Source organism: Centroberyx affinis, unplaced genomic scaffold, assembly GCF_046629955.1.
Source record: "Centroberyx affinis isolate AG114_WGS23_722 - 3 ecotype Tasmania unplaced genomic scaffold, CSIRO-AGI_Caff_v1 ptg002188l_1, whole genome shotgun sequence".
NCBI lineage: Eukaryota > Metazoa > Chordata > Actinopteri > Beryciformes > Berycidae > Centroberyx > Centroberyx affinis.
This window is the reverse complement of record NW_027280496.1, coordinates 1-24487: the sequence shown is the minus strand read 5'-3', so window position 1 is coordinate 24487 and position 24487 is coordinate 1.

Here is a 24487-nt window from a genome sequence, read left to right as displayed (position 1 = left end):
TGCATAAATGACATCTGATCTTGAAAAAAAAAAAGAAATCCTGATGGAGCGTGCTACTGCCATGCAGCACAAACTACATTATGCTGGCTGTTTATTGGCCCAGTGAGTCAGACGGCCCATGAAGGTCAATTGAATGGATTTGAGAGCAGCATAACCGGGTAGGTACCGTGTGACAGAAGGCTAAGTGGTGAAGGCGTGGAGAGCCCATTCAATACACTCCAATATTAGCTACCATGATGGAAACTGACAAAAGTATTTTCAGGGGGAAGAGAAAAATTACAACATGCAGCATCTTTTGGTGCAATTATTGCATGTTATTTTGAGGTTAAATAATTTCATCTGGCAGTGAGCTGTATGTTCTCTAGGACAGAGGTTCTCAATTGTTTTTCAGCCAAGGACCCCTTACAAGATAGAGAATATACCCCCACATTCTGATTTGTGATTTTGGGCTATATAAATAAAAATTGACTTGACTTGACATGTATGTCCCTTGGAATAATCTGACGTAGCCTATTTTTTTTTACACTTCGATAGTCTTAGTTATGTGAAAGAACAACACAAGAGAAATGTATTAGAAAGATATTAGATATGTATTAAAAATATTTGCACCATCTCAACACAGAATACCCATAAAACAATCAATCAATTAGCTGCAAGTAACACTGTACCTAAACAAAATATCAAAGGGAAATCAAGAGAAAAGTGCTAATTTTAAGTGCATTTCAGAACATATACACACACACACACACACACACACACATACATATCAAGATAAAGTGTTTCACTCTTAGTTCATATGTAATGATTGATAAAAGTCTAATCATAACAACCCTAACCCTAACCCTAACCCTAACAAACTGAACACATGCCTGCATTGCAATTGGACTCCCAAATTTAGACACTCTCAATCTTTCCAGGAGTTGTGACTCGATATCAGAAGACATGTCCTCTTCTGTACACTTCTTTTCACGGACCCCCTGGCAGAGTGCCACGGACCCCTGGGGGTCCCCGGACCCCACTTTGAGAACCACTGCTCTAGGAAACCAAAGACTGCTTGGGATTAATCCAGAATTATTAGCACTCCTAGTAAACATGAGCTGAAAAAACAACAACTAATGAGCTATATTCAGAGTTCAGATATTTTGAGTTATTTGGTTAAAAGAAACTATTTTATTTCCAACATGTGCTAACTTATATTCTGCAGAAGATCGTGACTCTTTGTTGGAAAGCTCACAATGGTTCTCCAAGCCTCCTTTTGTGCTAAATTTCCACTTTTCTATTCAACAAATCTGCTATAAGAAAAAGTCATCTGTATTATGAGACTTGTGGTTTCTTCACTTGAGGTGCAATTTTAAGTCCTTACCTCACCCTCTTACATTTGAGTGCATCTCAATGGGCTTTTCATATTTTTTCATTTCTTTTAGTAAAGACAGGACTACATGTCTGACTAATGTCAAAGTACTGAAACACAGAAGGAACAAAATCCCCAGAAACTACCATTCCGCTTCCTTTGTGCACAAAGACACAGATTGATTTTTTTAATTAAAGATTTTTTTCTGGGCTTTCTGCTGAGAGACAAGATATGGGGAGAGAGAGTGAGGGGACGGCGCACAACAAAGGTTGTGAGTCGAATTCAAACCCAAGGCATTGCAAGTACATGATGCTCCTCGGCCTGCTGTGATGCCAGCTTGCCCCACAGATGGATGCTTAATAGTTAGTTTCCCAGTTGCAATTTTCCCCTGGAGGTGAATGGAAAAATAGCCAGAGGAGACTGCACTCCAAAAAGACCAGTTCCATGCTAAAACACAGTGGCAGTACAGGTTAATGCTATAGTAGCCTAGTATAATTGATTAATCAATCATGTAGCCCATAAATGTTTTGAAATGAACTATTGAGAAAGATGCATGCACAGTATATAAAGAGTGTACCTATGTAGTCATTACATATTCATTACCTACCTACGTACACACACACATATTTGAAAAAACAAAACAAAACAAAAAAACAAAACATTATGATTCCCCCACAAAGATTTTAGCTTAGAACGGTATTAGTTATAAAGATATTTAATTGTAATGCTTTGTCTTGTATTCATAGAGCTCATGAAACTTTTTTGGTCTTTTCTATACAATATTTTACTTGCTTAAAATCAGTATCCCAAATGCTGCACAATGCTACACTGAGGCTTTAGCTCTAACTTTTCTTTTTGAGTTTGAGCTCCTACACAACAAGGTTCACTCATATGCTGAAGACACGTCATCACACGGAGGACAAACTCAACTCTTACAATCACCAACTCTCAAACCGAAACATCTAATGCAACATTATCTACAATTCTGGGAAGTGTTCGAGTCGATGGATAAGGTTTTTTTTTTCTTCTTTTTTTTTTGGGGGGGGGGGGGGGGGGGTTCTTTGTTGATGTTTTTATTTTTTTATTTTTTTCAGTGAAGCGTCCCTTTAGAGTGGACGCAGTGAAGGCGCAGATGTGTCACTCAGTGAGTTAGACCAGATGTTCCAGAAGTTTTCATTTGATATAACAACCTCATCTAAGAAGAGTTTTATTTATATATATATATATATATATATATTATTTTATTAAATATGACTATACACAATTACATAACTGTGTCTACTGTAAGTGGGCAGATAACAGCGGGGACCGTGAACCTAAGAACAAAACAGTCATCCTTATTCTCTCTTTGTGCCAACTTCTGGAGAATTAAATAACAGTGAAATTAAACTAGGCTAGGTTACCTAATTTTGCTGGGCGACCTCCTAGGACCATTTCAAGGACCTCTGCTGGTCCCCGGACCGCACATTGGGAAACCACATGGGTTAGGCAACGTATTTGAACTGAAAAAAATGTTAGTGTTATATAGGAGATGCAGTTTTACTAGTGGGCGGGCAGGAGCATATTTGCTTACAGCCTTATGTCAGAGTTGGTTAAAAAACAGCCTTGAAACTGTCTTTCAATAGTAGGCTACCACGCCGTCCACGAAAGGTAATGATGAATGCGTTAGGTTGTTACAGGCCTGATACTGAGCTGCAATGGTTGAAAATACCTCCTGAATGGTCCTGATGAGAGTGTGCGCTGTCTGCCGACGAAGAGGGAAACTAGAGACGAGTGATCCGCTCGGTGCGTCAGGACGCACAGGATAACCGCAGATGGCCTGTTTAGTCTATCCCAACTCGGACGGGTGATTTAAAATTGTAGATCATTTTTTGGCTGGTAGACTGCGGGCAGGTGAAGGGGACTCTAGCTTGCAAAAAAGAAACGTCCCGTGAACAGATATTCATCCAAGAGTCAGATTTGCCTTACGCAGACGTTTTGCGGCGGTGGCACATTGCTCACAATCACCATCTACCCACCGACGGACGGACAACACGATTACAAGTTAAATTTGTTGGTATTCCACCACACAGTTTCCTTCCCGTCATCGTCTGACGTTAGAGTAACTCGCATATTATTATTAATCTTAAGCAAGGCAATGGTGGCGTCGCTGTTATTTATTTTGATGCCCATACGGGCGCATTTTCGTGAGAATCTGCTCTGTCCGTGAGGATTTTTCCCCCCTGCCTTTATCATTTTTTAGTCGGGAGAATTTTCCTCTCCCGTTTCTCGTGGGTTTGTCTTCAAGATAGCAGGTTATTAATTTTTAATTCTTATGCATCCGCACGAAGACGGGACAAGAGAGGAGAAAACGAGTGATAACCAGAGGGGGGAAGAAGGAGAAGGAGACAAGTGAGGAGGGAAGCGAGAATGAATGAGATGCACTGAGCACCGAAGGAAAAGGAGATTGGAGGAATCAAGGTAAGACCGAAGGACAGTTTACATGTTATATGTTCTTAATGCATATGTGGTATCAGTGCGACAATGATCCCATGTAATGTGCACCACCCAGGCTTCCCGTATCCAGGCTGCGTGAGGTGTAGAGGCGTGTAAGCCGATTTATTTATTGACATTTTATGCTTTGACAGATACAGAGTTCATGTTTATGGTGCGTCAACAGCAGTCGCTTCATATTTAAAATGCGTGCTGGATGCTCTACATTTGGCGATTTAACCCGCGGATTTGAGAGTGTTCCCGTTTGTGGGCCTATACATTGCACCGTGGCCTATATTTTGGCAATGTTAATTCATAAATATATTCTGACAACTGTGATCAAATGAAAACAAAAAACTATATTATTACATATTTTTTGTGGTGATGCCTATAAATGTTTGCACGTCCTGTAAAGCTACACCGAAGAAGATGCAGTTTTCCATTGGGCTAAATGTGGGCAGGTGACATTGGAAAAAGACTGAGGCAGTTTATGAGGCTGTTAAATAGCCAACAGTATATGTATAGCTTGTAAATGAGTGAGTAATGAACTGACAAGATAATTCCTGCCTGTACGGATTGTTTTGCACCAGCTCCACCACACAGTGGGAAAAGAAACATGGGACAAAGAGAAGAGGCATCAAGGGATGTTGGCTGTATGTGATTTAGCAAACATCCCTCCATCTGTTTCCCTTTTTCATGACTGCACAAGTTCCCTCGTGGAGAGAAAGAGAGCTTTTTTAACATTAAGTGGCTCACCGAGTGTTACACAGTACAGGGATATCTGCATCAGAGAGCAATGTAGAGCTCCAAAGTGAACCTCTCTCTCCAATCCTCCGTGTGCCAGACTAAACCATTAATCCGCCACCTCGTCAAATCATTACCTATAGGCCAGTTGCTCTCAGAGGGGTCCTGGGACCCCCAGGGGTCCTTGAGGAGTGTTCCAGGCGGTCGCCAGCAAAATGAAGTATAGTTTAATTTCCCTCAAATGTAATTCAGCAGAAATTATCCCAATTAGAGACTGTATAAGAATGACTATTCTGATCATAGGTTTCACTGTCCACACCAGTATTATCTCCCTACTACAGCATAAACAGTGACAAAATTCATGACTGAAGCAATAATAAAAACAAAAATCTTCCCGTATCTCGATAGCTTCCCAAATCAAATGTGGGCCCGTGGTCTAATGTGTGTCTATCTGGGGGTGCATAAGAACCCCTGTTATAATCCTACCATGCTGAGTTATTTCCCAATATCCCATATTAATATTAACACCTATGATAAGAGGGATCAGTAGCTTACATTGTGGTCTTGATGGAAGAAATTAGACAATTTTGTCTAGTCTTTGCCTATTATTATGATAAAATAAGACCTGCGGAGGCGTACAAGAAAGACATTGAAAGTTGTTATTTTCTGCTGGTAAGCCTTTCCCTCATTTCACTTGGGTGCATTGTGTTTGTCCTGCCAATTCTTGGGAAAAATTGGCATGTCTACTATTCTGAAGGGGCTGAATGAAATTCAAATTCTTCAGGTGGTAAAACAGCAATATTGCAACTGTCTGATTGCGTTATCTGGGCATTCAAGAAGCCAGACTTGGAATTGGTTTACTGCCAAACACTCTCCCCGGGAAGACAGAAGGATTTATATCCCCCCTGTCTGTGTGTCACATCACCATCAGAAAAATTATTCTTGGCTTTCAATGGATGAAGAATAGTCATACATTAGCATGGTATTAATGATCGTCACACTTTTAATAACTCACTACTCATAATTAGATTTATTTCAATGTCATTTCAGCATTTTGGGTTTTGCAAAAATGTGGGTTTATTGCGATGCTGTGGTCAGGTTTCTATTACCATATTATTCTGCTGATGGTATTGACTGTGAAGGACCCATAAGATATACAGAACTTATTTGACATTCTTTACACAAATAACATTAACTGAGTTATTCTGACTTATAAAAATGCATTCATATCTTGTTTAAATACAGTGCATTCATGTGTGCATGTATGTGCACACACAGCAGGCTCACACTCACGTGTGTGTGTGTGTGCGTGCACACACTCACACACATACACACTCACACTCACACACATACACACACACTCACACACACACACACACTTTTGTTTGTGAGTAAGAATAATAGGGCTATTTTTCCCAAATTGGGTACTCTTTCTATGTTTCCTTTGAATTTTTTTCACTCTGTTCAGCGTGCAAGATGTGTATATCCCCTGCAGCTCTTTGAGAGGGCTGACTAAATGGATATGTTAATACAAAATAAGTAGGAAGATAGAGCAATGATATGAATTTCAGAAAATGACCTAGGATGTTTCACAACACCCTTAGGACAGCTAAATGTATTGCATCCAAGCTGGTTCAAAGAATAATGTGAGGCTTCCATTCACCAGATTTCAAAAAGAGATGCTGAAAGCTGCTTAAGGTCTGGTGAAGTGACATTTCACAATGTTACCATTTTACCCCAGCATGGCTATTAATTACAGCATGGGACACATATTGAATGCTACATGTCAATAAAATATTCTTGATTTTGACACTGCATGGAGATTTGTCCTTAACCTATGAGGGACAATGACACTCCGTGCACAGAGAGAATGGTGTGAAATGAAAATGAGCATGGCTTTTAGGACCAGCAAATTATTGTACAGTTGCTGTGCGCTCTGGGGTAAGAAATCTGTCATCCAAAAGATTGATATACATATATACACCGTATTATATATTATAATATGGCATATTATGGCATATCCAGAGGTGTACTGATGAAGGCATAGAAAAAGTCTCCTTTTACATGAACTCTGCCCTGCTGCTGCAGCCACCTGCAAGAGGGAACGGTTGGAGAATCTTTAGTGCTAAAGCCGGGTAGGGGACTTCTACAATGGCACTATATTATAATGATCTACTGAATTTCATTATTGCCTTTTGATAATGGATTGCCTTTCTAGGTAATATTCCATCAGAATCACAAACCTTGTAAGGTTGTCTGGCAATCCCTGGTCCCGCGATGCCTTATCATGGCCCGTTGAACAGGGCCAATTGTATATAATCATGTTCATGGTCCATATTGATTTTTATCATAATTTTGAAGATTACATGCAATTGCAATCCATCAAAAACAACCTCTTGTAACGTTGTAACCTGTAACCTGTCTCTGGATGTCAATTTTTGGCCTATTTTTTTTTCTCAAAATGTCATGTTTGATGGGGCACTCGAAATCATCTTTGATAACTGGACCACTGGTTGTGACCTTTACCGTAACATTTTTTGAACAGCATTTGCTCTCTCATTGTTACCTATTTGTTAAAAAGGGACATTTGCAACACAATGGATATGTAGATATACGTACGTTATCAACACGAGGACAAGATTGCCGTAAATGAAGGCTTTAAATGTCTGTTAGCTTTGCTGCGGTGGCTGATCAGTGAGCTCTCCTCAGTCTATTCCATCACATCAGGGTGGAGGTGTCCACTGATGGTTGTGGCGGGGCTGGGATGCATGCATTTTTCATAGTGTGTTGTGAGGTGCTGCCATGCATCTACCTCTCATGTGCATAGGCACAGGGTAATCTTTTATACCATTTTGAATTATGTCAGAATGGTATGTCTCTGAGGGCCAGTTTTTTCACTGCTCTGACCTAGAAACTGTTTATTGTGTAGTGCAAGGTAATGTTTCCCCACTCCTATCCCACACCTCTTTCCCCCCACAGGCAAAGCTGTTTACCTGGCAATGGCAGCTCTGTGGTTGTCACCAGGCTGATAAGACTTGTCCTGACAGGAAAGCCATTATGATTTTAATGGCAGTTATTGTGGTTTTATGTTTTACCACTCTCGACAAAACACACAGAAAATGGGTTTAAACAGCTGTTGTTGGACTAATTATTGCAATCAAACATACCCTATTATGTTCCCTAAGACTATTTGTAATGTGTTGGCTGTATCCCTTTTTATGCTAGATTACATTTTGGGAGCATGGACATGCAATGATGGATTGGAAAGAGAGGGAAAGGGGAGGACAAGAGAGGCAAGGAAAATGGAAGAGGAGAGCAGAGGGGAGAGGTTCATAATGGGCAGCAAGCAGAAATTGTCTTAGTTGTTGTGCAGAAGCACAAAGGCAACGGGCAGTGTGTGTCCCTTTTCGGTGCGGAAGCTCAGTCGTGGCCTTTGTGTTGTGCAGCGTTCTGTGAATGTGGCCATGAATGTAGCAGCCTGTAACTGCAGGCTCTCAGCTCCCTGGCCTTTGTCTGCATCCCAGTTACAAACACTGCTACATCTGGAGCAAGGATCAGGCTGGAGGTGTGGGGTTTGGGGAGCCAATCTTACAGTAACCCCATTGCACACACTAATTTAATTCAGATGCCGCCAGCTTTGAGCACGTGTAGGCGCCGGCACGGTGAAAATGAACGGCAGCAACAAGAGCACATGAACAGAAAAAATCGATGAGGACTCTTTTTCATAAATGGAGTGGGTGTTAAATTAGCTGGATGGGCCCATGTAGCAACACATTGGATTGAGTGTCTGGTGTATTTGGGTTGTGTCTATCGACTGAGCGACGACTTGGTTTACAGCAGTGAAAAGACTCAACGATGCTCAATCAATGTGACCAATCAGCAATTCATTTGGTTTTGCCCAGATTTGTGAGGGTGAAGGGGGCTCTGAATTGGTGTTTTGAGGGTAAGTCACTCCAGTCGCAACAACTAAATACTAACAACTGCCAGTAATGGCCAGCTTTGATTGCCCTTTTCAGCCTGCCTGATTTTCCTATTCATATTGAAAAAGGAAACTTTCAATACCAGTTATCAGCTCACCCTGTGTTTGTCATTTCTCATTTCCTAACATGCATTTAATGGGCATTCAAAGCCCCGTGCTAAGATACAATTTTGAAGACACTTGAGAATAATGATAGTACTCAAATCAATATAATCCTGCCCTTACTTCTGCTGGTTGCCTTAACAACAAGTGGCATTTGAGGAATTCTGTCATTGCAGCTTCCTTTGGCTGACCTGGACCGCTCCTGTGAAAGCTGTGACTCTTACACAGTGAGAGAGATTCTGATCCTTTCAAACCTATGAAAATCACTCATACGCATACACAGAGATGCATAAACACTCATGTGTGCCCATACACACACACAAACACACACACACACACATTCCGAAACGCTAACAAACAAACATAGACAGCTTGGTTTCTTTGGAATTACGATGCCTTTTGACACAAATTGGTTTATCAAGTTCAGTGAAACATTCAGTGCAACACTTCAAAAACTGAGCAAACGCTGAAGAGTGGAAGAGAGGCGGAGAGAAAAAGAGAGGCTCAGACACACCAGGAGAAAGATAGAAAGGAGGTCCATCAGGCCAAGTTAGTTAAGCTTTCTTTCTTAGTTAATTGGAATAGCTCTCCCCGCTCAACCTGTCCATCTGAAAAAGGAGGAGCACGCAGATGAAAGGAAACAGGGATCAATTGACCTAATAGCTCGTCCAATCAATCCTTATGTTTTTCTGATAGCTTGATGGAGGGCTCAGGCCGGAGCGGTGCAGGAGCTTCTCTAATTGGCTCGGTCAGAGCGAGCGGAGCGGCGGGCTGAGCGGTAATGGCGGGAGTAGTCGTCGCTCCTCCTCGCACCTGGAGCTCTCACTCTACCCGTGTCAATACTGACACCTCTGTCCTCATTACCTTCAGCTTAGAGCCATGTACAGACCCTTTATCTCCCGCCGCTGGACTCCAATGTTCCTTCATTACACCTCCATTTACATGGTCCACTTCTCACTTTCTGCCACTGACCCATTCACACTCACTGACTAATGCAGAGGGGGTTACTCAACGTCTTAGCTATTAGTGCAGCAGGTCGGGCAGCAGAATTAGGAGAGGCATTTATGTAAACAGTCTGTCTGTGTGTGTGTGTGTGTGCTTGTGTATATGTGTGTGTCTGTGTATGTATGTGTGGGTCTGTGTGTGCTGGTGTTATGAATGCATGTGTGTGTGTGTGTGTGTGTGTGTGTGTTTGTGTGTGTGTGTGGATTATGCTGTCTGCTTCTTACAAGCAGTGATGTTCACCTGAGACTCACCTGAGTCATTCCACAGAGGACTGCTCTGGCGGGCTGTTATTTGTGTCAGCAAGACTCCCTTTGGAGTATATGGTGTTGGACTGGTGTGAGCATGTTTTTGTGTGTTGTGTGTATGTGCGTGTGTATATGTGTGTCAGGGCTGGGAGCTGTGAGAAGAGGCACCGCAAGGAAACAACACGGGACCAAAGGCAGCTGTTTGTTTGCCTGTCTGCCAAGATGGGAGTTGGAGGGAAGAGAGAGAGAGGAGGAGGAGGAGGAGGGAGGGTGGCGAGGAGGAGGGGAGATGGAGCTCCTAGAGAGAGGTGTGAAAGGGCACATATATTCATAAACAGCGGCAAAAACACCTAGAGCATAATACATACAGTAGGCAGATGCCAGATGAGACAGAGAGGGGGGGAGATGCAGCATGATGGAAAAAGTCCATAAACACCTAGAGCAAAACTTAGGGAGAGACAGAGAGAGAGAGAGAGAGAGAGAGAGAGAGAGAGAGAGAAAGAGAGAGATAGGGAGAGAGAGAGAGAGACAGAGAGAGAGAGAGAGAGAGACAGAGAGAGCGATAGGGAGAGAGAGAGAGAGAGAGAAAGAGACAGAGAGAGAGAGAGAGAGAGAGAGAGAGAGAAAGAGACAGAGAGAGAGGGAGAGTGAGTGAGCATCCGGAGTGGATTAATTAAGGATTATAATTACGTTGGGACTATGCATGTCTCACCTGAGACTGCCCCTGTGCCGCTCCTCTCTCCAATCCTCTTGCCCTCTGCTCCTCTGCACATATGGACACAAACCACAGGAAAATACTAACTCACACTTGCGGTATCATAGATCCACCTCTCTGACACTGTGCACAGAAGTGAATAAGAAGCGTTTGAACTACATCTTTGCTGCTTTTTTAAACATTTTTTTTTTTTTTTTACAATAGAGCATAATATTACTTATACTGCATTGGGGGGGTGGGGTTGCAATAGCCTTGAGGTCACACTGGTCTCTCCCCATCAACTGCCACTAAGGTGCCCTTGAGCAAGGCATTTAAGCTGCTCAATCGGCTGCACGCAGGTGTGAATTTGCATAAGTGTATCAATGTGAATTAAGGTGCTGCTAAAAAAAAAAAAGCATGCATGCTCAGCAAACCTTCCCTGGATATGTGAAGTTTTTTTAATTTTTTTTATTTTGTTTGTTTCTAAAAATGACAATGTGCAAATGCAGTGCAATAATCTTTAGTAATACTTCTAGCTACTTACAGGGATGGAAATTGGGGAGCGTTTTATGTAAAAGTCAGCAAAATGAAGGCCAGCATCAGCGGCTACATGGTAGCTAGTGAAGGACATATTTCTCATGAAGTACATAGCCTTGTGTATCAGGACATTAATATGTCTATAATCCAATAACCATCACTATCACACCACTTCTATTCCCATGCTTTAGTGCTATTAGTGTTTGAACATGAACCACATGTCATACGTCATCTGACCACAAAAGACACTGGCCAGACCACAGCTTAACCTCTGGTCACTTCACAGCCATAACACAACACACACACACACACACACACACACACACACACACACACACACACACACACACACACACACACACAAACACACACATCATGAACCGACCACCAAAAGCACACACGCTTGCCCCACAGCCACAGACACAGGGCATTTAGGGAACAGAATGGGATAGGATTTAATTGAGTCTTTGATCATTATAGAATTACCATGTGCCTTCTTGGCACCCTGGTTATTGTTTCACGGATTAATCATTTTCATTCCACAAATTGTGGAATCCACATAGCAACTGAGTGTGCTGGCTGCTTGACATAGATATGCAGTTGGAACAAGGGAATTTTAATGTGTTTTTGCCCTCCAATTGGCTCTAGCCGTCCATGCGACTTGATTTATTTGAAAGATTGGTTTTATTGATTTACTGAATTAATGCGGTGCCAGTTTAATCAGTGTGTTATGGAACTATGCAGAATTTGACATCTCTGTGAACTCAAATGAATTGAGTGTACAATATTGATCTGGTTATCCACAGTATTTATTCAGCTATTTGTCTAAGGGCTGATTAATTCAGTTTGTACGAAAGAATGTAGGTATGTGTTTGTTGGTGTGTGTGTGTGTGTGTGTGTTTGTGTCTCTCTCTTTCTCTCTCTCTGTATTTGCGCAAGTGGTAATTGCATCTGTTATGGACTGCAGGTTTCACCCCTTTATTGGAATTGCAGCAGTGAGAATTTATACTCTCTCCTCTCTGCACATGCACAAGCGTGCTGCTGCTGTATGTTATACGATGATGCTTAACAAACTCAGCACATGCAGGCTCAGCGCTCATGCACACGTGAACGTGCATGCATACAAATGCACACATACATGCACTTAGAAACACCTATGTACTACGCGTGCGCACACACACACGCACACACACATACACACAAACAAACAAACAAACAAACAAACAAGCAGACACATAAAAGTATGCATGTATGACCGCTGTGCTTTCATGTGTGTAGTGTGTGAAGTGTCACTGTATAACAGCCGTGCGCTCTGTAATTGCAGACTATATATGATTGGAACAGTGTTCGGCACTGGGTGTTGTGATTGAGCAGTATCTGTCAAAGAGGGCCAGAGGAGGGAGAGTAGTTCTCTAACTAATTAGAGCTAACTCAGGATGGATATGGATGCTTTCTGACAGCTGTCTCATCTGATACGGCTGCCTGTGGAAGAAGAACATTTGTTTGGCGATGTTTGTTTAGGCTCATTACGGATAAAAGTAGAGACTTCAGACATCACTTTCCTCCTATTCCATGTTTAATGGAGGACCACCAATGTTGATATTACAGAAGAGAATCTCGACTGTCAGTTGGGTGCCTGTATCCATAGAGCTAGTTATATTCATAAGCCATTGTGCAGTCCTAGCCATAATCTTACATGACCATTTACACTGGGGTAAAAACAATTGACTGGATTAGAGAGGCCACCAGCAAGGAACTGGATGAATTTCCCAGGCTTTGAATATTAGCCTACAGTATCATCCTATTATGCTATTGTAGATCCCATTCTAAGATCCAATTCTTGCAATATTTTCATGTAAAACAGACTGCGCTGTTTATAATTCAAAGTTCATGAGCAAAGTCCGCCGAGAGAAGAGGATATTGTAGGGTAAGCTCTGCCATGTAATGAAATACAGCGGAAATTTAAATTTCTACATGTATTTATTTAATCAGGCAGTATGGGCCACAGCTCAGGTCATAATTACCATACGAGTTCAAACAAATGCAAAGGGCAACACTCTATATTATACTGGCATTACTGCAGTGCATTATATTACACTGTATTTAATGCATGAGGTGAATGACTCATGTTAGGAATGATCCTGAGGCTTACACTCGCTTATAAGTGTTCAGCTTATTATTATTGGGACAACAGTGTTGCCTTAATTCCATTTTTTTAAGGAAATATCACTGAACATAATTCATAAATATATTCACTGTGTTGTATTTTCCATGGTTTTTACGGGGAACTGTGTAACAGTGCTGCCGCATTCCCTAGTAAGAATGCAATAATGTTTGTGAATGTCTGACATAGCTGCCTGAGACAGAGTAAGGGAAACACTTTTTGTTCACTAACCCTCATTATTGCACTCCAGGATTTCCACAGCATGCCTTTTTATACCACATACTAACTACCTTACTTATCCTCTTACACTATTTTGGGTCTCTACAGAACTGCTAGTCTGCGCATTTAACTTCCTCTTTCCATACTAACCTGCACGCTTCTCTCTGTGCTAACAGTCTGAAAGTATCTACATTAACCTCTTTGCCCATGCTCTTTCTGTTACCCTCTAAACAATTTGTTTTGCCCTCACGGATTCTATTTGCTGACTAGCCTAAATAATTATAGTGCCTCTGCCCACTGCGCAAACATATGTACCTGTTTGCTCTCCTACCCTGTGCAGTTTATACACCTAAATGTCTATGTGCTCACTAGTCCTTCTAATATGTGCCTGTTTACGCTCTCCTGCCCCTTCGCGGTGCACTTACATGCACCTGTGTGGACTCCCCTTCCTCTGTGTGTGTGCTAGCATTTGCCCTACACTCACCTTCTCTCCTGCACATATGCCCCCTCGCTCACCTTCCGATGTTAGCAGATATGGATGGAAATACAAATGACCCCTGATGAACCCAGATATTGAGCTGTTTTAAAGCTGGAGGCTTTAGACAATATCCCTCGCTTGCTCCGTCCTGCTGGAGAGGGAGGGGCCGGGGTTCCTCCCTACACCGGAGCTTTATGGGATTTATGACCCCCCCATCCCCAGCAGCTATCTCTCCCTCCACTGGCACTTCTCCCACTGGCTAGAATTAGCAGGCGAGGAAAACAAACAAATTACAAGGAAACAAACACAACGGCTAATAAGCATGTAGTGACATGAAGAGAACGCTTTCAGCAGGATGCAGACTGAGAGAGGGAGAGGGAAGGAGGGGCAGGGTATAATCTTCTCTCCCTCTCTCCTGTCTTCTGTTTCTCCATTTCCCTCTAATTCTCTCTCACCCCGCCGTCCCCTCCACCCTCTGTGGCTCTCCGGTGGGGCTCTCCGAGGAGATCATCTCCGAGCATGGGCAGTGCGAGACAGATGGGCGGATGATGGATCTGACGTGATAGACAGCGGGGTGATGGATGGCTGGCTGGCTGATAGGGGATTAATGCAGTGCTGAGGCCGCTGCAGCACAGCGGATGGCTTAGTGATAGATAGATAAAACTGACGAGCAGATAAACAAGAGAGCGCTAATCCACGCCCCCTTGATGGACAGAAAATCAAAGCCAGGGAAAAGAGCACAGAGGGAGAGGTGGACCTTTATATTGCCATGGCGGGGTGTGGCGTTATCATGGGATGGAACGTGAGTGGACACAGGGAGAGATGAGGTATGGGGCTGAGGAGAGTTTAAGGAGGAGCGTCATGCTGTAGCTGTAGTGTAGGCGTGGGTCAGCGTCTCGTGGGATGATAACACATGGCGGATGAGCCTGGGTTGGTACTGGGTATGGTGGGCGAGGGTGGGGGTTCAGTGATATGGCATAGTGGGCGACAGGGAGGGCTGGTGACACGCTATTTTGAGTGATGGTGAGCAGTTTGGCTGCGGAGGAGAGATTGGGCATAGTGGCAAATTGGCCATAGTGGGATCTGATGGGATGATTGGACAACAGGGAGTGCGGCAGTTGGGGATTGAAGATAGGAGCGATTGTTGTGTCTGTTGGCATTTTTAATGTTCTTCCTCCAGTGCAACAGCTTAACCTTATTTGCACTGTACGAATATAAAGGTTTTGGGTTTCTATGTTTATGCAATTCCGCCAACTGTCGAGGTTGAAAAGGCCTGTCGTGATGAGGGGAAGAGAAAAAAAGAGCGAGGGGAGTGGAGGACAAGCCCACGGAGAGTTGCTCTGAAAATAGGGAGCGAGCTGCCTATCCCTACGTTATTATCGAGCGCTAAGCTTTGTCTCTGTTCGCCGTTTCAGGGGACCCCAGGGGTGCTGGCATCGATCCGGTGTGCTCAGAATGCACTCCGGTGTCACCTATTTAAACACAGTGAGCCGCTAGCCAACAGAGACAAGCCTTTATTTATCAAGCCTCTGATTTTGGCTGCATGGATGACAACCTGATTAGCACTTAAAGGAGCTCTTAAATCTTTTATTGGAATGGGAGGAGGCAATCTATATAGAGAGGGAGACAGGAGTGTTAGCCAGGGAGAGTTATGGAGGATGAATAGAGAGGCGAGGTGAGGGATTGTGTCATGCAGCGGGTTAATGAAGGGGAGGGACAGACTGGATGAGAGGAGAGCGAGAGAGAGAGAGAGAGAGGGAGAGACAGAGAGCGACAGAATGTGACTGAGAAGAACAATGAGTGAGAAGTAGACAGAGTGAGTGGGTGAGAGCAAGAGTAAGCGCATGTGACTGAGGAGTGGTGGCAGAGATTGGGGGAACAGATGAGAGCACAAGTGGTCGGGACAATGAATGAATGTGGAATGAGTGGGTGAGAATAATGTGAACAAGGGAAGGACTAAGCAAACGAACAAACTGCTAAACAAACAAGTGGGTGGTAGCCGTGCGTGTGTGTGTGTTTGTGTGAATGTGCGTGCGAGTGTCTGCGCAGGTGTGCGTGTGTGCGGGTAAATGAATGAGTGAGGCATGATGGAAGAGACTAAGTGAGCGAGTAATGGGGGTTAGTGATGGGTGTGTTGACAGAAAGTGTCAGCTTTAACCACACTGACCCGTGAATCCAGGCTGCATGCACAAGTGGCTGAATTTGAGTGCCAGCTTGGACGTGAACTGACTGTAAAACTGCATGTGAATTTCGAGTTGGATGTGAAATGAATGCGAATAGGAAAAGTAGGTGGATGGTGTTTGTGCATCTATCTCTATGTGTCAGTCTCCTGTCGTTTCCGCAGCGTTTTAGATGAGCCCAGGAGATGAGCGTCTCTCCAGTCTCTGTGGCACATAAATGTAGCTACATTTGAACATCTCATTTCATCTTCTGTGTAATTACTGTAGGTGGGATTGATCTGTATGTTTATTCCTTCAGGGAGGGCCCTTCATCCTTGCCTCCAGTTAAAAGTCATCATCAGGGTGCCAGAGCTACGGCATGGACCTTTGGTTGATAGATTAAACTCCATTAAATGATGATTCTAATGATAATACCAGCATTCTTGGCACGCTGTAAGTGGGAACCATTTTGTTTCATGTAATAGATGAGCATATTTACTCTCGTAGGGAGAGGAACAGTAGCTGTGCCAGTGCTCGATTAGAGAGGAGCTGTTACTACAGAGCTGCAAGATAATTTATTCTTGCTCTCTTTCCCTTGGGACGCCAATGGCCGCTTCACTTCCGACGCCCAGGAGTGTGTGTGTGTGTTTGTGTATGCGTGTGACAGTGGTGGCATGTTGATGTAGGAACATTTGGGACAAGGCTATTGTCTGTCCTGCAGCTTCTGCTACCCTCCAATCCTTCCCCCTCTAGCCCCTTCTCCCTTCAGCGAAGGCTGCAGCAAAACAATAATGCCGGTAAAATGTCAAGAGAATTAGTATGGTATAAACGCACACACATTGTTTACTGTCCTCTCCTCTCTTGCAGCCTTTCTCTCTGTCTCCAAGCCTGTCTCTCCCACCCTCCTCTGCCTCTCACCCTCTTGTCTGCCGTGGCTCTGTCTGATGCCCTCTCTACCACCCTTGGCTGTAGCATGCTTGTCTGACCCTGTCGTAGTCTCCTTCAAGCCCTGTTTCTTGGTGATCGAGCTCCATTATTTATGCTGTATCGTGTTTCACCATCAATTCCCGCAATGGAACAATTGAGACAGATTTCCCTGACTGTCACAATAGCAGTGAGACCCAGCAGAGGTTGGAAATGGGATTAGCCTTAAATGGAATTTAATTTTCACCGTCGCTGTCTCCGAAGCCTGTCTACCACCCAGACACCATGACGCGCTCGAAGAGTGCTTGTACCAGTGTGTGTGTGTGTCTGTGTGTGTGCCTGTGTGTGCCTGTGTGTGCGTGCCTGTGTGTGTGTGTGTGCGCGCGATCACTACTGTATCGCACGATAGCATATGTAGCATTTGTAATGTGATGCAGTTGTGCAACGCTTTCTCATTGTTTTCTTAAAAGCACATTAGACTGCCTCAGCCCACTGTAATGCAATTGTGCTGCAGTCTCACCCCGTTTTATTCAAGAGAGTCTATCGTAAAGATTGTACTATGTCAGTGCCTCTACTCTATAATGCAGCTGAGAGGGAGGTTTTTTTTGATTGATAGAAAAACACATTGGAAAAGCACGCTAGCCTCTCAACAACAAAGTTCTTATTTTTTTGTTCAATGAGTAAAAAAATATCCTTCAAGAGTTAATCAATTACCAGACTTCAGCCATAGCAGCTGGCACTGCTTTGAGGTGAAATGGATAAGCGAATGAATGAGTAAATAGATAAATGAATAAGTGCTGTCGAAGTGTGAATCAATGTTTATGGATCGGGATCCAAAGACCTGCTGTGCTGCAGATGAAATGAATGTGGTGGTGGTGGTAGCGTGTGTGTCGGTGGGTGGTGGGCTGCGATGCTTTGAATCTGTCTGCTTTGAATCAATTGTATAAGTGTGTAAGTGTATGCATATGTTTGTCCTTCGGGGGTGAGAGGGATGTGGCAGTGTGTGTGTGTGTGTGTGTGTGTGTGTGCGAGCAGTGTTTTTGTTTCCTGAACGGCAGCAGTGGCTGTTGTTTCTGATGAATTCTGTTGGGTGTTTTTCTGACTTCCCTGCTCTCTTTTTCCTTGCACTTACACAAACATGATCAATACTTGAATTAATGTGCAAGTAAAGAGGCAAAACGTGTCGCACTGGCCTTGGCACAGGCTGCCGGCCCGCCCCTCCTCCCCCCCCCCCCTCCCCCCAACCCAGCTGGTTTGAGAGAAGTCGAGAGGAGAGAGAAGAGAAGGAGAGAGCAACAGAGCGTGGGGAGGAGAAGAAATAAGAGCGTTCATTTATAATGAATACATTATGGGGGCAAATTGGAATGCATTCAGCTTTTAGAATCTTTCTTTTTTGTTGCTGTATTAATTATAGTAATTATTAGTCGATAGGTAATTATGTCTAGCTGCATGGGTGACGCCTCTTGTCAAGGGAGGCAGTGGTGTGGGGAACGAGGTGCACGCTCGTGTGTTGGGGGTGTTGCAGTATGTTAGGTATGAAGAGCAGTGACTACAGAATGGCTAGACAGGCCACAGGTGTGGGTGTTGGCTCAGGGGAGGTGTAGTGCGTGTGTGTGTATGTGTTTGTATGTGTGTGTGTGTGTGTGTGTGTGTGTGTGCATACATGAGTTTGTGTTTGTGTTTGTGTGTTAGTGTGCAAGTGACAGGGTGTGAGGCTCAGGAGGCAGAACAGTGATTTGTGACTATTGTATTCCTGTAATCTGCTCAGATCAGATCAACCAGAGCCAATAATGCAACACTGAGCCAAATACCACACTGCTCTTTCTTCATCTCTCACTTCTCTCTCTCTCTCTCTCTCTCTCTCTCTGGCTTTTTTCTTTTCACTGCAGTGGGGAGCCAGCTTTGCTGCAGAGGGAAAGATGGAGTAAAGATGGAGAGAAAGGGAGGGAGAGAGACTAGAAAGAGTCAGGAAGATGGATGGAGAGAAATAGAGATAGGGCTGAGAAAGAGGATCAGAAAACAGAGGAGAGAGATGGAAGGTGGATGGGGCTGAACAATAAACGATGACTACTGTGCTGGTGTGTGTCCCTGGTAGAGCCTGATGCCGGATCAGACAGTGCTCTTTCTCTCTTTCACACACACACATACCCTTACACACACACACACACACACACACACACACACACACACACACACTGGCCACAAACATTTGAGTTTGTTTTTGGCCAGTGCTGGGTGGTGCTTGGCAGAAGAAATTAAGCCTAACAACCGTGGCATCTGTCTCAGCAGCAGGAGAGTCCCGCCTCCCCGCCCACACGTGACCTGCCCTGCTTTCATTCACTGAGCCGCCTGCTGCCAGCCTCAGGATGGGCCACTGCCACTGCCACTGCCCGCCACCCCCCTCTATCACGCCTCTCTGCACTGCCAAACCGCTCTGTGCCCGGGCCCGTTCCCGCGCCCATGTTTCCCCCCTCGAGCAACAACCAGGAGCCCGGCGATATGACTGCTTCAAATATTCATAACAGCCACGCTGCAACACGGAGCCCTCTGCTCCCCTCCATTTTGAGAGGCATTTCTCGTGCTGTAGCTGCTGCTCGTGCGTTCACGATTCCCCTGCTCTGAGTCATCGACTCTGCGGTCAGCGTGTATTAATGCAGAACCTACTGTAACTATTTAGCAGCGCTTTGAGTCTTCAGCGAAACCGGTCTGGCCTCCCAACTGATTGTGCGACGAGCTAAATATAAACACTGATCCTTTCTCTTTGCCTCGTGCCCTCGGTCCGTTCATCCCTCCATCCCTCTGCAACACCCCCCTCCCTCCACCAACCCTCCCCCTCTCTCCCAGGGCTAAGCACAGCCACCAGCCTGCTAAAGGGGTTGCGCTGCTCTACACTATATACTGAAACCCAACCGGAGACAGGCAAGAGCAAACTAGCACACAACGCTAACAGACACGCCATATATGCTATACTTAGACACACGCAGGCATAGATGCGCTCACACTCCGCAGGCACACATGCTGTGCCAGTGTGTGTAATACAGTACATGCAAAAACTACTAAGTGCAAAAACTTATATTGTATTTGCAAAAACACAGCAAAATATTTGGACTGTTATTGTCCATCTATCTCTCTTTCTTTGCGCAGACGGACAGAAACTGATACATACGCGTTCGCGCGCGCACACACACACACACACACACACACACACACACACTCAGACACACTCACAGAGACAGGCCCACAGAGTCGGATGTGAGAGGCGGCTTCCGGGGAGAGAAGCTCTACTATGCGTCTCCCAGGAAGCCACAGGCTGGATAAACATCCATGTGGAGCAGCAGCAGATGCCTCCGTCTCCCTCTAATGCCCGCTCCTCCCTTCCTCTCCACTCTCATCCCCCCACATCCTACCACCTACTCACTCCCTACATCTCCCCTCCCTCCCTCCCTCCCACCCTCTCTCCTTTCTGCCTCCTCTAATGATCACTCTTCCCCCCCACTTGCTCTACCCTTCCCCCTCAGTCCCTCTCATCCTCCCCTTTCATTCAGCCACCTCCCCTTCCTTTCCTTACTCCCTATGTTGTCTCCAATTCTATTTCTCTCTCTGTCTCTATCTCTCTCTCTCACTTTTTTTTTTTCATTCTCTTTCTCTTCTCATCATGCAGGCCGCCTGCTAGCCCTGGGCCCTGCTCCTTATCCTCCCTATTCGCTCTTTGTATCTCCAGATTATTTCTCTGGGGGGCATACTGTGTGTGCTCTCTCACATACTGTGTTATCTAGCTCATCAAGTGGGTTGGAGTGGATGAGGATGGGTGGGTGTTGAGGCTGATGCTCTGGCTTGTGGCAAACAGGTGGCCCATAGGGACTAGCGCTAACAGAGATAAGGACGAAGACACGGGAGGAGCGTTACTATAGCAATCTTCTCCAAACTTGCATGGTTTCTAAACAACGAGCCATATTTGTTGAGGCGTGCTATCGATATCATGAAGTTCAGAAGCTACGCAGTGGGTCCACCAACCGCTAGTGAGCTGCAAGATGGATGGGACGGCTGCTGGAACTAATGTGGCAGCCGAGACTCGAGGCATGAGCTCGAGTAAAATCTGGCTTAGCAGTTACGTTCTGGAGTGTGCTTTTATGCGATTATTTTAACTGCATTGGGGCACCCGCAAATTGGCATTGATCATTGTTGGTTGGCTAGCTTTTAATAGCTGAGCCACTGCTTAATGTTTGTGTCAGGGAGGGGTTGCCATGTGACCCTTTCCTCCTGCCTCTTGTCCTCATACCTGCTAAATGGCAAGCCATATCCCTAAGAGAGAGTGAGTTTAAAAAGAGAGACGGGAAGCCTGAGAAAAGGGGGTGTGATGCAGCACGACACAGAGCCCTTATTAAGGCTGTCCTCCAAGGCTGCCCTCTGACTGATTCCCCCTGTAAATCTCCCCTTTAATTAGGGCACGCAGAGAGAGGTGCAGCCTCACTCACAAATGTATTCCATGCCTCTAAAGATGGATAGGACAGTGAGAGAGAGAGAGACAGAGAGAGACAGAGAGAGAGAGATGGGTCCACGGGATGTGTGGGAGGAGACCGAGGAAAAGTGAGAGATATAAACATGATGAGCGTTTGAGAAGTGAGCTGACATATTTACATTCGCCTGCAAAGTGGGAGGCGGTAGGTGAGAAGATGAAAAGGCTGCACAGTAATGGAGAGAGACGGGAGAGAGAGGTGCATCAAGGGTGACGCAAGGAGAGGAGGAGAAGGACAAGGGGTGAGGGAGAGAAAGTAATGGAGGGAGACAAATAGAAATGGCTGGCAGTGAAAGAAAAGGAAGGTGTGCGTGAGAGAGATAGAGAGATAGAGGAGAGACGGGCTGATTTCACCAGAGTTGCAGCCTGAGTGTCCTTCCTTAATGGGGTTGCCATGACAACAGTGTATAAGAGAGTCAGGCTCCAGCAGAGTGTGTGTGTGTGTGTGTGTGTGTGTGTATGTGTGTGTGTGTGTGTGTGCACGCTCTGCTCCTCAAGTGGGGGAGTGTTTGTGAGACAATATATAACTGTCTCCAATACCATAACACAAGTGCACCTTGGGCATTTTTTGTATAATGGTGGGAGGGAGTTTATTTCCTTTCACTATTTGTTTGGTCGTGTGTCCTTGTATGAATGACAAATGGAGGGTTGGAGGGATGGAGGGATGGAGGGAGGGGATGAGGGAGAAGGAAAGGAACAGCCTCTCTCTCTGTGTCATTGACCTGTTCCTGGCAGAGCTGACTGGGTGTGCAGTAGCTGTTGTGCGCTGGCCATGTCCCCTGTGCCACTGGCAGCCATGTTGGATTAGGTCAGGTGATGTCATGGCGGTCAGGTGACGTTGTTTTGAGGGCCCAGCTGTCACGGAGCAGAGGCAGTCCCACCGGAGCGCCAATCTGTCATCATTATATTAATGACACGCAGAGTACTGCTAGCAATGTCATCTCTTGTGTGTGCCAAAGCTAACGAGCAGCCCTTAATTGTAAAATTAATTGAAAAACATTTTGATTAAAGACCACCCTCCCCACCCCGGCCCTCCTCCATCTTCATCAGCTCCCCTTTCACTCCGCACCATCATCTTTCTATCCCCCCGGTTACGCTGCGTTCGTCCTTTGGAGTTTTCTCCCGGGCCCTCGTCTCCCCCATTCATACGCTATTCTTACTTTCTTTTCTCTCCCTCGTCTCCCATTTGCATCTCTGACCTTCTCCCACTTTCAGCTGTGCTCTGTTTCTCCTTCAACCTTTACTAACTCATCAGGCGCCCCCCAAACCCATCATTTTCTCCTCCCTCCAGCATGCTCATTTTCTACTATCTGTCACTCTCTCCTTTCGTTAGGCCAATTACAACTCTTTTATGTGCTCGATCTGCCTCCTCACCCCTCCCTCCCCTCCTCCTCGTCTTTTCCCATCAGACCCCCCCCTGTGCTGCTGTCTCTCCCGTCTTTTCTCCTCATGTCTCCATTACTCCAAGCCAGCCCCCCCCCCATCTCTCTCAGTTGGTTTGTGTATCTTTGTCTCGGCGGGGGCGGAGTGATAAGGGGTGCGGGGTTGGGGAGGTGGTCCTCTCAGGCAGTGCCCTCGGGTCTATGCCCAGCCTCGCCTTTTCACAGCCCTCCCTCTCCTCTCTCACTCTCCCTCCTCCCCTCCCATAGAGCCGTTCTTTGTAGCGGCGTAGCCTCAGAGACAGGTCAGTCTCTACTCTCTGACTCTCATTCACTCTCACCTCTTTCTCCTTCCCTCGCTTCCCTTCTCTCCAGCAGAGCTCCAGAGCCGCAGGGAGAGAGGGAGGGAGTGATACGGTTAGTGTACATCTCCGCTGCTCTCTCATTCTCTAGCTTCCCCTCTCATCTTCCCTCTCCCTCTCCTGCTCTCGCTCTCCATCTCATCCCTTTGTGGAGCGAGGCCCAGTTTATCATTCAGCCACAGACACCATGGGATGGTTTATATCTTTTGTACAGAGCAGTCCTTGTGTATTTGTGTGTGTGTGTGTGTGTGTATGTGTGTGTGTGTGAGGGTGCATACACGTGTGTGCGCGTGCGTGTGTTCGCGCAAGCAGGAGCGTGATTTTAACGTTTAGATCTAATTAAGTGAATGACACATCAGGCATAGTAGCCCCTCTGCGTGCGTCTGAGAGCATATGTGTGAGTGCAAAATGCAAGGTGTGAGAGAGCGAGAGTATATATAGACTGGGATAATGGGAGCACCAGGGCTCATTAATGTCACTCTTCTCAATAATGATACAGACAAGGGGGAGACATTGATCATCAGTGAACGATCAATAACGAGCCGCATCGATCGGGACAACAGTTTGTCACCACGCAGTTCGACGTCCCCGCAGGACACCGGGATCCCGCGGGAGGGTGTCACTACCTCACCACAGGCTCCAGCGTTCATTTATTCAAGAGGAAACATAGGCGCAAACAAATGCCATTCTGATGGATGTCTCTTTTGTGCATAATTAGGTAAACATAGCCTTTAGTCAATAGGAGAATGGATTCGTGAATTAAATCTTCCTTTATGAATAACAAGCTCAGAACGCGGGTATTGAACACCGGAGGAGCATCCCCAAATTCGTCATACTAGACTTAAAGTAGAGAGAGAGAGAGACAGAGAGAGAGAGGGGAAAGGATTAGAGGAAACAATACCCATACAAAACTGTATCAGCAGCCTATTTGGGGTACATCCCCTCTGTTCCTGGCTCTTAGTCCCAAGTGCCGGACAGTCCACTCTTGTCTACCCTTAGCAGGACCCGGACTGTCTTGTGGAATAGATGGCAGAGGGAGGAAAAGACAGAGCAAAGTGACTGGAACACAGGGGTGGAGTGTTGCCATGGAAACTCGGCGTCACAGCTCCTGAGCAGATTACCATTCCCCTCGTCGCGATTCCCACATTCAAGGATGG